The sequence below is a fragment of the Mytilus trossulus genome, unplaced genomic scaffold, assembly GCF_036588685.1.
Source record: "Mytilus trossulus isolate FHL-02 unplaced genomic scaffold, PNRI_Mtr1.1.1.hap1 h1tg000138l__unscaffolded, whole genome shotgun sequence".
In the NCBI taxonomy this organism is placed as follows: domain Eukaryota; kingdom Metazoa; phylum Mollusca; class Bivalvia; order Mytilida; family Mytilidae; genus Mytilus; species Mytilus trossulus.
Genome location: NW_026963302.1, coordinates 2118984 through 2131708, shown reverse-complemented (window position 1 = coordinate 2131708; position 12725 = coordinate 2118984). Strand labels below are relative to the sequence as shown.

General features: G+C 31.8%; 1 long non-coding RNA gene across 1 annotated transcript in view; it reads left to right on the top strand.

Annotated features, from left to right (window-relative positions):
• The first annotated feature begins 2941 nt into the window (after positions 1 to 2941).
• The window catches only part of LOC134700315 (uncharacterized), a 36244-nt gene continuing 26460 nt past the window's right edge, over positions 2942 to 12725 (top strand). Inside the window, exon 1 of the long non-coding RNA XR_010103836.1 lies at positions 2942 to 3293. This is a non-coding gene — a long non-coding RNA (uncharacterized LOC134700315). The remainder of the gene's footprint in view (positions 3294 to 12725) is intronic.

Sequence of the window (12725 nt, the reverse complement as noted above, 5' to 3'; positions counted from 1 at the left end):
AGAATGTGTATGTGTGTAGGAGAGAGTATGTATGTGAGGTGTGTTGGTGTGTTGGTGTGTGTGTGATATGGTAAGGGGATAGGGAATGTGAAGGAAAAAGGCAAAGATGGAGTATGTGAGTTGGTAAATGTGTGAGACAAAGAAAGAATCATGATATATCTTTTATGGCTTTGTAAATAAAAAAACTTTTCCACAAAAATGCAAACCGTTTTTTTATATTCAATCCTCATTCACCTCATGTGTAGACTTATATCTCGAATTTGACATACACGGTCATCTCACTACCAGATTCTTTTATAAACGAGACGATTTTCATTTTGAAATTATCAATTCCCTCCCCCTTTTCCCCTAAGAAGCAATATACCATCTTCACCTGCATATGGGATATACATTTCCTATCTTATTTGTTAATTAAGAGCATGCAGAAACTACTAAATTTGTAAAACGTTACAAGTGTATGAGAAGAAAGTTGACGAACCTGAACGTCTGGTCCTTTTTTTCTCAAAAAAAAGTTCAACTTCACAAATAATATACAATGGTCTTGTAGTATAGATTTTCGATACTGACGTTGTAAATCATCTAAATAACGTGGTATATTATTCTTTTATTTCTCTTTACGAATATAAATTTTACTGGTTGGTCTGTTTTTTTTTTATTGTGGTATCCATTTGATGTGGCTCTGTATTTATACATTCCGTCGTTGTGTTATTGCTCTGTAACTGTTGTGTTATTGTCTTCACTTTTGATAATATGCTTTGTCTATATGCCTTTTAGTGTTTCCTTTTTACACGTGGCTCTGTATTTATACATCCCGTCATTGTGATATTGTTCTATGATAATTTCTGTATTCTTGTCCTAAATTTTTTGCATCGAGATGACCTTGAGGTCATTCCAATGTATTGCTATCGTCTAAATTTTCATTATGCAAATTAGTTTGGGGTTTTCAACCGATCTATAAAAATATAAGATCCGCGGACATTATCTAGTGCAAATTAAAATTCCTTCTCACATGTTTTAACTTCATTTTTTCAATGGATACTCCTTTAAATTTTTTGTTTTTAAAACTCAAAGTAATAAAATGAAAATTGTCGTAAGATATATATAAAGTAAAAACATATTAATAATATCAATGCACACGTACCAAAAAATTGTGTTAAAGCTGCGGAAGAATACCTCAAGAATGTTTTGCGACACCCCTGGCAAGGACCGGTAGCTCTGTTATTGTTTTTGCGTGAAAATATGAACGGCTTCTCATGTCCAATCTTTAAGAAAAATCGTTTTCTTTTATAGAAGAGTGTCCGCCATGCACTTGCACTGCACTATTATAAGAATAGTAGAATAGAATGATATACGAATGGATGAAAATTATATATACATGTAACAGTTACATTAATATAGTATATAACAACAAACCAGTGTATACTCTGGGACTATTACTATTTTAGTTAAATAGTCCCATGTATACTGAATCTTACACATGACATGGCTCTGTACTTATACATTCCGTCGTTGTGTCATTGTTCTATAATGATTTGTGTATTCTTAATTTTTGCTCATATGCATTATCTATATGCCTTTTTCTGTTTATTTGTTACATTTGACCCGTCATTGTGCCATGACCTGCCATGGTAAAAAGAAAAATCACAAAATTATTGAAATCCGAGGAAAATTCAAAACGGAAAGTCCCTTATCAAATGGTAAAATCGTAATGTTTGTTTACATGTTTGTTTGTTTTAGTAGTGATTAAGATAATAACACAATGTTGACTGCTGTATTCCTGTTTTTTTTTAACATTTTTACCTATTATGTCTGTTTGTTTTGTTCACACATCGTTGTCAACATATTGGAATTTTATGCGACTGTCATACAAGAGAGAGAATTAGCTAACTTCAAAACCAGGTTGATTCCACCATTTTCTACATAAGAAAATGTCTGTACCAAATCAGGAATATGACAGTTGTTGTCCGTTCATTTGTTTGATGTCTTTGAGTTTTTTATTTTGCCATCTGATTAGGGACTTTCTAATTGAATTGTCCTCGGAGTTTAGTATTTTTGTGATTTTCCTTTTTTCGGAAGAAATCTTAGCAGTACTTTTACAGGTTTGTTTAAGAGACATTTATCGACTAGATTTATCGAAATACATACCGGCAACATATGCAAGTGCTCTCTTGAAATTATTTTAAAACCCTCAAAGCAATGAGTTATTTAACTACTTGCATGTACTGTCCTTGAAGGAAGCATAGTTTCATTTGCAATATATCATATGCCAACCACTACTGTAGATAAACAGATTAGGTTATGATCAAACTCTTGACAAAAAGTAAATTATTCGTGACTTGTAAAACGTTATGCACGTATTATTTACAACACTTTCAGAGAACAAAAAGAAAATACTCCAATGAAACACTAGATGTCGACACGTTTGTTCAATATTAGACGTAAACAGAGGTTATTATCAGACAATCTATAGAATGAAACATGTTAATTTGTCATAATTTTTCCAATCGCGTCAGTCGGGAAAAAAATATATTGCATTTGGTTGTTATGATAATAGTTAACGATCTTTTCTTATTTAGAAAACAACATCAAGAAAATGCTGATGTAATGCATTGTATCAATATCCTATACATAAATATTGAAACAAATTATGAAATTATTTACCATTTTTCATATAAAGATTGAAATTGCGATATCATAATTGACATTTCAATTATTGATTGTTTTACTGGAACTGTCATTTATCTGCAACCTATCGAATTCCAAACAAAAAACAAAATGTCGAACAGTAAAACTCAGCAGCACGCTGGCTTTCCATCACGTTAAATTGACATTTAACCTAACTTCAGAATCTTGTTAACGCTTTTTTATTCGACTTCATTGATTAAAGGGGAAACGTCATATTTCAAATGTTCATCCTCAAGCCTTATTACACAATAACAGAATTATTCCTTCTGCTGGTTTAAGTTTCCCGATTATTTAGCACTTTTTCTTCGGACAAGTGTTCATTGTGACTTTTGAATTTCGTAGGTATCGATTATTCCATCGTAAAAATCATATGGCACTTAGATTTAATCACTTGTCGCTAGTACGTACGTATTACTTTTTGTTTCCGGTGAAATGAGCCATTGACAGTAGGTGTCTCCCTCTAGAACATTATTGACTTTTGAATGATTGAATTTCAAAACTATTCTGACACTGAAATGAAACACGGAAAGTCAATCACAGCAGAATTCAAATAACTTTCTTCCATAATGTTGGATTGACTAGCGATCAAAAAATGATTATCAAATAAGGTAAGGCATGTTTGTTATGCGATCTGTAGATTTAATGTTAAAGTTCCAAAAACATAAAATATGTTAATCTTGTTGGATATGTAGTTTAATCTCATTTGATTTTGATATAATAGTATATTCTTTATTTCATATTCATATGAGACTGTTACATTAATTTTAAAATAATAATAATAGTATTAATAAATAACACAACTCAAAATTAAAATCTGAATAAAAAGAAGATCAGTGTAGACAGCAGACCCACGACATAAAATCGAAGTGATTTTTGTTTGACAATTTTCGTTTTCTATATTATACATATTTTTCAGAGAAATTACAGCTTAGTTTGACGAACATGCAATCTGCTCAGAAATACATGTTATGTTTAGATATTTATATGTTTGGAGAGCATTTTGAAATTTATTAGGAACATGAAGGTTAATAACAATTTCTCGAAGTACTAGTGCTTTCAAGAACACTTGCATATAAGTATATGCATTATATATATTTCTTACAATTTGTTTCCATTAAAAAATAAAGGAACATAAATTCAACATGGAGTTTAAGAAAAAAAAATATTGTTCTTGTATATTTGAACTTTTATGTATAAATGATACATGTATATCTTATTTAGGAATATATATTATATATAGATATAAAAAAATAACGTATAGTCTTACGCTTCCATTGTGAGCGAACGGTGATGTTCATAAATTGTTAATGTCACAGTTCATTTTACTTCCTGTTCGGTGTCTAGTATGTCATAACTACCTTTTTTGGTATATCGTCTTCAATGAATATATAATACTTATCATATAACCATTCATATTTAATTACAATTTTACATCTTGATCATTCATTGTGGGAATTTTTTTATAATTTTGTATTTGTACTCGGTTATACAAAATGAAGGTGTTTTTGCTGCCGAGAGTTCTAAATCTGTATCACTGTTCTGTGGCTGTGATTTCGTTTCCCGCACGTGGCACATTCGCCACCTATTTGAATCGACTAAGATTGTAAGCTTTTGTAACATGACGTTTGCGCTTTTCCCATAGGACACTTACGCTTTATCTACACTACATTTGAGATATCATGGTTAAGAGTTTAAAAAATCATTTAAAATTTAAAAAAAAATCATTCATACATTTATTTACACCTAAAAACTTACATCTTTCTCAAAAATGTTTGTCAATTGAAGACGGCAACACTTGAAAAGGCTGGACGCAGATTAATTTATAATATTCGTTTAAGAAGCTTACTTAATTCACACATAAACAGCAGGTTTCGGTCTTATAAATCATGCTAAATAAACTATGATGATACTGGGAATTTCTATTCAAAGTAATAAGCGAAGACAAATATAGTTTATATCTTAAAATCCACAATGGTATAAAGGTGCGTCGCTGATTTAGTGCATTAAGAGAGCTTTAATAAAAATTTATTGTAATCCAAATGAGTTCCTTTCTCTAAACAAAGGTATTATAAAAAATATTCTTATTATTACAGACTTTTTTCAGCAAAATCGTAATAATTTTTATGGTACTTGTATCTATAAAATATCAAACAGGAACACGAAACAAACTTATGAGTTACAATTTATGACAAAAATAAGCAAAGACCCATCAAAACAACATCTGATAAACAAATTTAATAATACTTTTAGATATTTGGACGATATTTTGGCTCTCAATAATGACGACTTCAGTATGTATATTAATGAAATTTATCCTGGTGAACTTACTTTAAATAAAGCTAATACTAACAATGACCACTGCCCTTTCCTCGATCTTGATATCTATATCCCTAACGGAAAGCTGAATACTAAAATTTATGATAAAAGGGATGATTTTTCATTTCCTATCGTTAATTATCCGTTTTTAGATGGTGACATTCCCTTGTCACCATCTTACGGTGTTTATATATCTCAACTTGTACGATTCGCTCGTGTATGTAACAATGTTTTAGATTTTAACGAGAGAAATTTATGTATTACTGAAAAATTATTACACCAGGGTTTTCGATATCACAAACTAGTCAAAACATTTACTAAATTTTATCATCGGTATAAAGACATCATTCGTAAATATAGCTCAACATGCAGACTTCTTATACGTTCAGGTATTTCACATCCAATTTTTTATGGAAATATTCTTTATAAAGCACAAAGGTGTCAGTATTCACCTCATAAACTTACAAAACCTTTGAATAGACTTAGTAAGAAGGGATATAATTACGATACTGTTGTCAAGTCATTAAAGATTGCATATGTTGACGTTAATATTGAGTCACTTATAAGGTCTTTGCGTCGGAACTAAACACATTTATTCTAAAAACAGTTGTTGGCATGACACGGGTTATGTTCTTCTCATATATGTTATGATGGTATGATACTAAACCCCTTACGGGAAGGATTGTGCCTGATGTTCATATGATGAAATCATAATCTTTCAGTCAGTTTAATTGAAGTCTGGAGCTGGCATGTCAGTTAACTGCTAGTAGTCTGTTGTTATTTATGTATTATTGTCATTTTGTTTATTTTCTTTGGTTACATCTTCTGACATCAGACTCGGACTTCTCTTGAACTGAATTTTAATGTGCGTATTGTTATGCTTTTACTTTTCTACATTGGTTAGAGGTATAGGGGGAGGGTTGAGATCTCATAAACATGTTTAACCCCGCCGCATTTTTGCGCCTGTCCCAAGTCAGGAGCCTCTGGCCTTTGTTAGTCTTGTATTATTTAAATTTTAGTTTCTTGTGTACAATTTGGATATTAGTATGGCGTTCATTATCACTGAACTAGTATATATTTGTTTAGGGGCCAGCTGAAGGACGCCTCCGGGTGCGGGAATTTCTCGCTACATTGAAGACCTGTTGGTGACCTTCTGCTGTTGTTTTTTTTATTTGGTCGGTTTGTTGTCTCTTTGACACATTCCCCATTTCCATTCTCAATTTTATTTGTTTTCTAAAATTTTGTAGTAATAATATATATAATATCTTTATTACCAAAGTCTATATAAACTATAATAGGTACATGTACACATGAGTTATTAAACATAACAATTGAAAAACAAATCCCGTATCAATATAACTGTTTTGAATTTCAGCAGCAAAAGTTTCTAGTAAACTGAAGTACCGGCCACTGACAGTTATTTACAATGATTTGCATGTAGTTCGAACATTTTTATAAAAGTAACCTGGGATAATTGTTATTTTTATAATTCAGTAAAATTGCACCTCCAAAAGAGTTAATCGAACTTAAAATAGATTTTGACAATACTATCCTATTTCTTAAGATTCACGCCTCCTCCTGCTTCATTTTTTTTTCGAACTTTTTTCCGCATGGTGATTAATCTTCTAATAGATATAGTGAGATTTTACATCTCCCTCAGGGTAAGCCGAATTTTTAAGACAATTTCAATAATCTTTAAATTAAACCCTTTTTTATTACATTTACAGAATGAATTGCATCAAACTGTCTGGACCATTTGTTGCTCGTTGTTGTCGAAGTTTTAAACGTGTATTTTATTTTTCGGAGGTGATGGTAGTAGGTAGTTGATATGGTTTCATACACTGTCTACTATATATATATTATTCTGTAAAAAGATAGATAGCAAATTTGACATGCTGAATTTTTCACACATACAAGAAATGAACATAATTATACAATATATATGTATAGCAACAATAAATCCCTCAAATCGATTCTTGTTTTATAAAAATAGGAAGATTTGGTATAATTGCCGATGTAACAACGTTCCACAAAAAGACCAACATGCATGACGTAAAAGTTAGTTTTCTGAGGCTAAACTTGATTTTTAACTGGTTCAACATTGTCAATTTTCCACAAGAGCCCGACTGACGTAAAAGTTATTTTGCTGAGGCTATTGAACTTGATTTTTAACTGGTTCAACATTGTCGTATTTTAACCTGCTTTGAGTCATTTCAAATAATATTGATAAAATTGAACACAAAAAGATGAGCCACGCACTTTTAATACTTCTTTTTACTCTTGTTATTTAATGTCTTTAAAGCAATAACATAATATCGTTAAACTGTAATGACATGTTTCCTTTATAATTATCATCCTTTTCATTTCATTCATTTATTTCATTCCCTTGAGAGTCATTACATATTTATAAAAATAACTCAATTTGCAATTTACAACTAATATAAAAATTCTCAGATCTAAACATTTTCAAAAGATTCCGTTTGATTAAATACATGATACTATCGAGAGTTAAAACCATCATTGTTGTAACGGCTTTATCGTCATAAAAATAATCGGAAAAAATTAGAAAAGTATTACCATAAAAATCAAAACCATAGCAAATGACATAATACAGTGCACTTAATAACTGAACATTTAATTTTCTTAATTAAAGTAATCGAGAACCGAGTCTTAAAGTGATTAACAAAAGTTACTTTGATTGACTCAAAATAGTATGTGGGGTGCGTTAAACTTCCATATCTAGGTTCATTATTCGGTTTGTATTGTTAAGTATGGATGATCAGTGGCTGATCTTGAAATTTTCGTAAGAGGGGGGGGGCACTGAATGCCTAAGAGGGGACCCGCTCCAGTCACGCTTTAGTGATTTCCTATATAAGTAACCATTTTTTTCTCACAAAAAGGGGGGCGGGTCCCCTTAAAAACCCTTGAAATCCGTCTCTGATAATAATCGTTTGAATTGTTTTACATTGTCATTTCGGGGCCTTTTATCGCTGACTATGCGGTATAGGCTTTGCTCATTGTAGAAGGCCGTAGGGTGACATATAGTTAATTAATGTCTGTGCTATTTTGGTCTCTTGTGGAGGGTTGTCTCATTGGCAAACATATCACATTTATTTTTTTATTTTTTTTGTAATATAAAAAAATAACTTGCCCTTCATAATACGTTACTGCTTTAGTATTCTGAAATCGGTACTTTTTGTTTTTTGTTGGTTGTTTTGAATATATAAGTTATTATTAAATCTGACGAGTCAAGGCCTTTTAACAACTGATTTGTACTATGTGTTTTTATAATATTGTGATGTAACTCAATTGTCCAATGTTATTTGCAAAGAAATAGAGCGGTCGCAAATATATTTAACATTGCCGCTTTCTTTAAATACATATCTGTCTCTTTCCATGAGTTTTAAGTTCGTTGTCTCTTTCCATGAGTCTTTAGTCCGTTGCCTCTTTCCATGAGTCTTTAGTCCGTTGTCTTTTTCCATGAATCTTTAGTTAGTTGACTCTTTCATGAGTCTTTAGTCCGTTGTCTCTTTCCATGAGTCTTTAGTCCGTTGTCTCTTTCCATGAGTCTTTAGTTCGTTGTCTCTTTCCATGAGTCTTTAGTCCGTTGTCTCTTTCCTTGAGTCTTTAGTTCGTTGTCTCTTTCCATGAGTCTTTAGTTTGTTGTTTATTTCCATGAGTCTTTAGTCCGTTGTCTCTGTCCATGAGTCTTTAGTCCGTTGTCGTCTGGTACAATTGTTTTCTCTTAAGGTTTATAAGATTATACATGTACCAGAAAGTTAGTTTTCTCTCTTGAATTTGTCACATTTTTATATTTCCAATTTATAGGTTACTTTAAAGCTTGCGTTTTGCACATTTTGAGGACGTTTTATTTTAAAATGTGTACCGAGTACTTGTTCTACATGCATATTGTTAGAACTTGATTGAAGTTGTTTGTTTGACATTAAGTCATTCGATTTTTTTGTGTAAAAAGCTAACGAAAAAGGTAACTGGCTTGTAGATTTTCTGGCTTACGAATACGAAAATATATTTCAAATACAATTACATAACGCTTCAAAAAAGGTAACATGTAAGAATTTATTTGTTAGTTGTTGTTATACATCGTATAATGAGGCAAGCAATTTCAAACAGATTTTTACAGTCCTTAGGTTGTGCTGTTTCACAACTGTCTCAGCTAGCGGGAAGGATTTAGCGCATACACACATGTTCTACCTCGCCACAATCTATACCTCCCCCCTCTGTCCTAGGCCGGGAGCCTGTAATTCAGTGGTTGTCGTTTATTGCTGCCTGTCACATTTATTCTTCGTTGATTATTTTTCTAGTACTAGTTTTTTCGTTTGATACGTTTTACATTTTGTTATTACGGGATCTGCTATAGCAGACAATATGGTATTGATTTTACCCATGGTCATAGGCCGTACAGTGACCGATAGTTGCTTTAAACCGCGTCATTTATAGTAACCTTATTAAACTATAGTGCATCATACGGCCTTCAACAAAGACCAAATATAAAAAGAAGATGTGGTATGATTGCCAATGAGACAACTATCCACAAGTCTGGAGCCTCTGGCCTTTGTTAGTCTTGTATTATTTTAATTTTAGTTTCTTGTGTACAATTTGGAAATTAGTAGTATGCGTTCATTATCACTGAACTAGTATATATTTGTTTAGGGGCCAGTTGAAGGACGCCTCCGGGTGCGGGAATTTCTCGCTACATTGAAGACCTGTTGGTGGCCTTCTGCTGTTGTTTTTTTATTTGGTCGGGTTGTTGTCTCTTTGACACATTCCCCATTTCCATTCTCAATTTTATTTAACTATCCACAAAAGACCAAAATGAAACAAACATTAACAACTATAGGTCACCATACGGCCTTCAACAATGAGCAAAGCCCATACCGCATAGTCAGCTATAAAAGGCCCAAGTCTTTATTGCAAACGGATTTATACTATAACTGTTTTGCTGTTTTGTGAATCAAACGGACAGAACAAAATTATTATAAGTACATGTTTGTCTACTTTCGTTCGTGCAGCAGGGGACAATACCAAGATATCATAATGAAGTAGTTTTGCAAATTCCACTACATCAAAACCATATCATGATTATTGTCTCATGCAATTTCCCATCAAATCTATTTGGACTATATACTATATAAAGTTTCTAATTCATTTATAATAGAGACATATTCTGCTATTTTATTCTATTTAATACATGTATGATATTATCCTATCACGATACTTAAAAATGTTCAAATTTTAGTATTTCGGGATAATTTATAATCAATTTATATATATTATGTTAGAATTTACATCACAAAATTTGTTCAAATTGGAAACAGTGACTTGTACAGAAATTGCATATTTTATAAAATATATTTTTAAACGATTTTACGTAATATGTTAAAATGAACAAAGACAAACGATTTGAAATATGCATTAGGAAGTCAACGTTTAGACAGATGACATTTTCGATTATCTCAAATAAGATATCGGTATCATGCACATCGCCCACAAAGTAGGTATCTAGTACTGCTGGTTGACTATCAGTTTTCGAGGGTACCAGCTGAACATCCAATAACGTTTGAACAGGCATAATTTAAATGATATATAGTTCTGTTCAATAACTTTTATGTTATAAATATTCCTTGTGCTAAAAGTGGGTCCGCAACTCTCTAGCAAAGTTTACCAAATACGGTTTTGATTGGTCTCTCTTTATGTTCACTTGTAAACGTTTTCTATTTTTGGACTGTCCAGAGTTTTGTTTTCGAGCGTAACTTTTAACTTGTTTTAGCGGATGCTTTTTTCAAACATTCCAAAATGTTATCAGACGTTTTTTATTCATTGTACTAATGAATAGATACTGCTGGTGGGGAACTACATTAATCAGTTCCGTCATTTATTGCTGCATTTCGCTTGTATATAATATATGTATATTCCAGTTGATAAAACATGCACTAATTTTGATCTTATTATAAATTAAAAATCACAATGGAAATATGATTTTTTTTTTCATTGTTTTTGATTAAGGAAAACTTGCTTGTGAAATTGCACTAAATATATTAAAATGACAAGAACATGTAGAACGGTTCAGAAGAGAGGCTAGTCAAGTACATCTTTTTAGAATTATATTTATTTTCACTGACTTTATCAGTATCTGTTACGTAAAAGACTTATCATTAATACTAAACTATTGTTATAGATACAAGGTTTAACAATGAAAACTTTTGCAAGTGTATTAAAACGACGAACTGAAAAGTTAAACCAACATATGAAATTGTAAGACCAATGATTTTGACTTCTAAACGTGTTTGCCTGTCAATTTTGGAAAATTACATGTTTGGAAGTCATTTGTTTTTCTTAAAATCCCTCAATTAATTCAGTTCACGACATGCCAGTTCACGACATGCATTTTCAAAGTGACGAATTTATGTAATGACAAATTATGCATTTTCACGAAAATCATGAGATTCTAATGAAAAATTGAAACAACTGCCAATTAGAAGATAGAAAATTGAAGATTCGAGATTTGACGGTACGGGCAAAATGAACAATCATATCTTGACTGTGATTCATAAAAACAAACCTATATTTGATTATAATGATAGATATGATTAGTGTTTACATAAACCAAAGCTTCAAGTAACACGAGAATTCACAGCATCTAAGATATTTTCAATAACTATTATTAAATATTGTACTTGATGTGACATAAGATGATGTAATGAAATTTACATTCTGAATCGATTAATCTCGAAATCAATTACTAATTTGTGAGAACAAATATTTGTATAAGGACTTTATATGAGAGATTGAATTTTCAAAGGAACACAGATAGAACGATTTTAATTTTCTAGTTCAAGACCTCCATGCGGCTATAATAGTTTACTTTAAGTCTATAATGAGGACGAAGCTTTTTAGTTAATGAATTTTCAATAAACTGATTTTTTTCGCGTTTTCAATACATTTGTTTAATCAAAATTCTTTGGTTATTTGGCTTAACCACTTTTATTTTCAAGAATACTCGCTGCATTTTACAACTTTCTGTCTTTACGAGAATACTACATCGCATATACTCTAGGACTATTTTTACGTCTTAAAAGTTAATTCCATTGAATACGTACTGAGTGGCACTTCTGTCAGGGAGAAAATGATTATTTCTAAGTTTTTAGTTGTTTTTGAAATTCTGTAGATGTCAATAACCGCGAGTACTCTTATATCAGTACGTTGTATCATATCTTGTCTTTATGTTAAAAGTATGCTTTAGTTCGTGTTTATCCGAAGAATAATACCATATCCTACTGTTTTGTACAGTTTGTTCTTAGGTTGTGTCCAGTGGCGGATCCAGAAATTTTCATAAGTGGGGGCCCACTGGCTGACATAAGAGGGAGCCCGCTCCAGTCAAGCTTCAGTGATTCCCTATATTAGCAGCCAATTTTTTTTCCAAAAAGGAAATCCGCCTATGGTGTCAGTTTATTTACGATCTATGAGTCCTTCTTGTGTTTTGTGCTATCACACTATTATATCATGTAAGGTGGAGTGTTGGGCGCTCACAAACATGTCTTACGTTGCCACGTTCTGTTAATGTTTTTCCCAAGTTAGTAGAACTCGAGTTGACTGCACCTAAAATTTTGAGCACGACTCTATATTGATACTTTTTACTAGATATCTGTGACATCATATTCATAAAGGGAATTGGGGTGTTCAATTGACGTACACAGCCAGTAGAA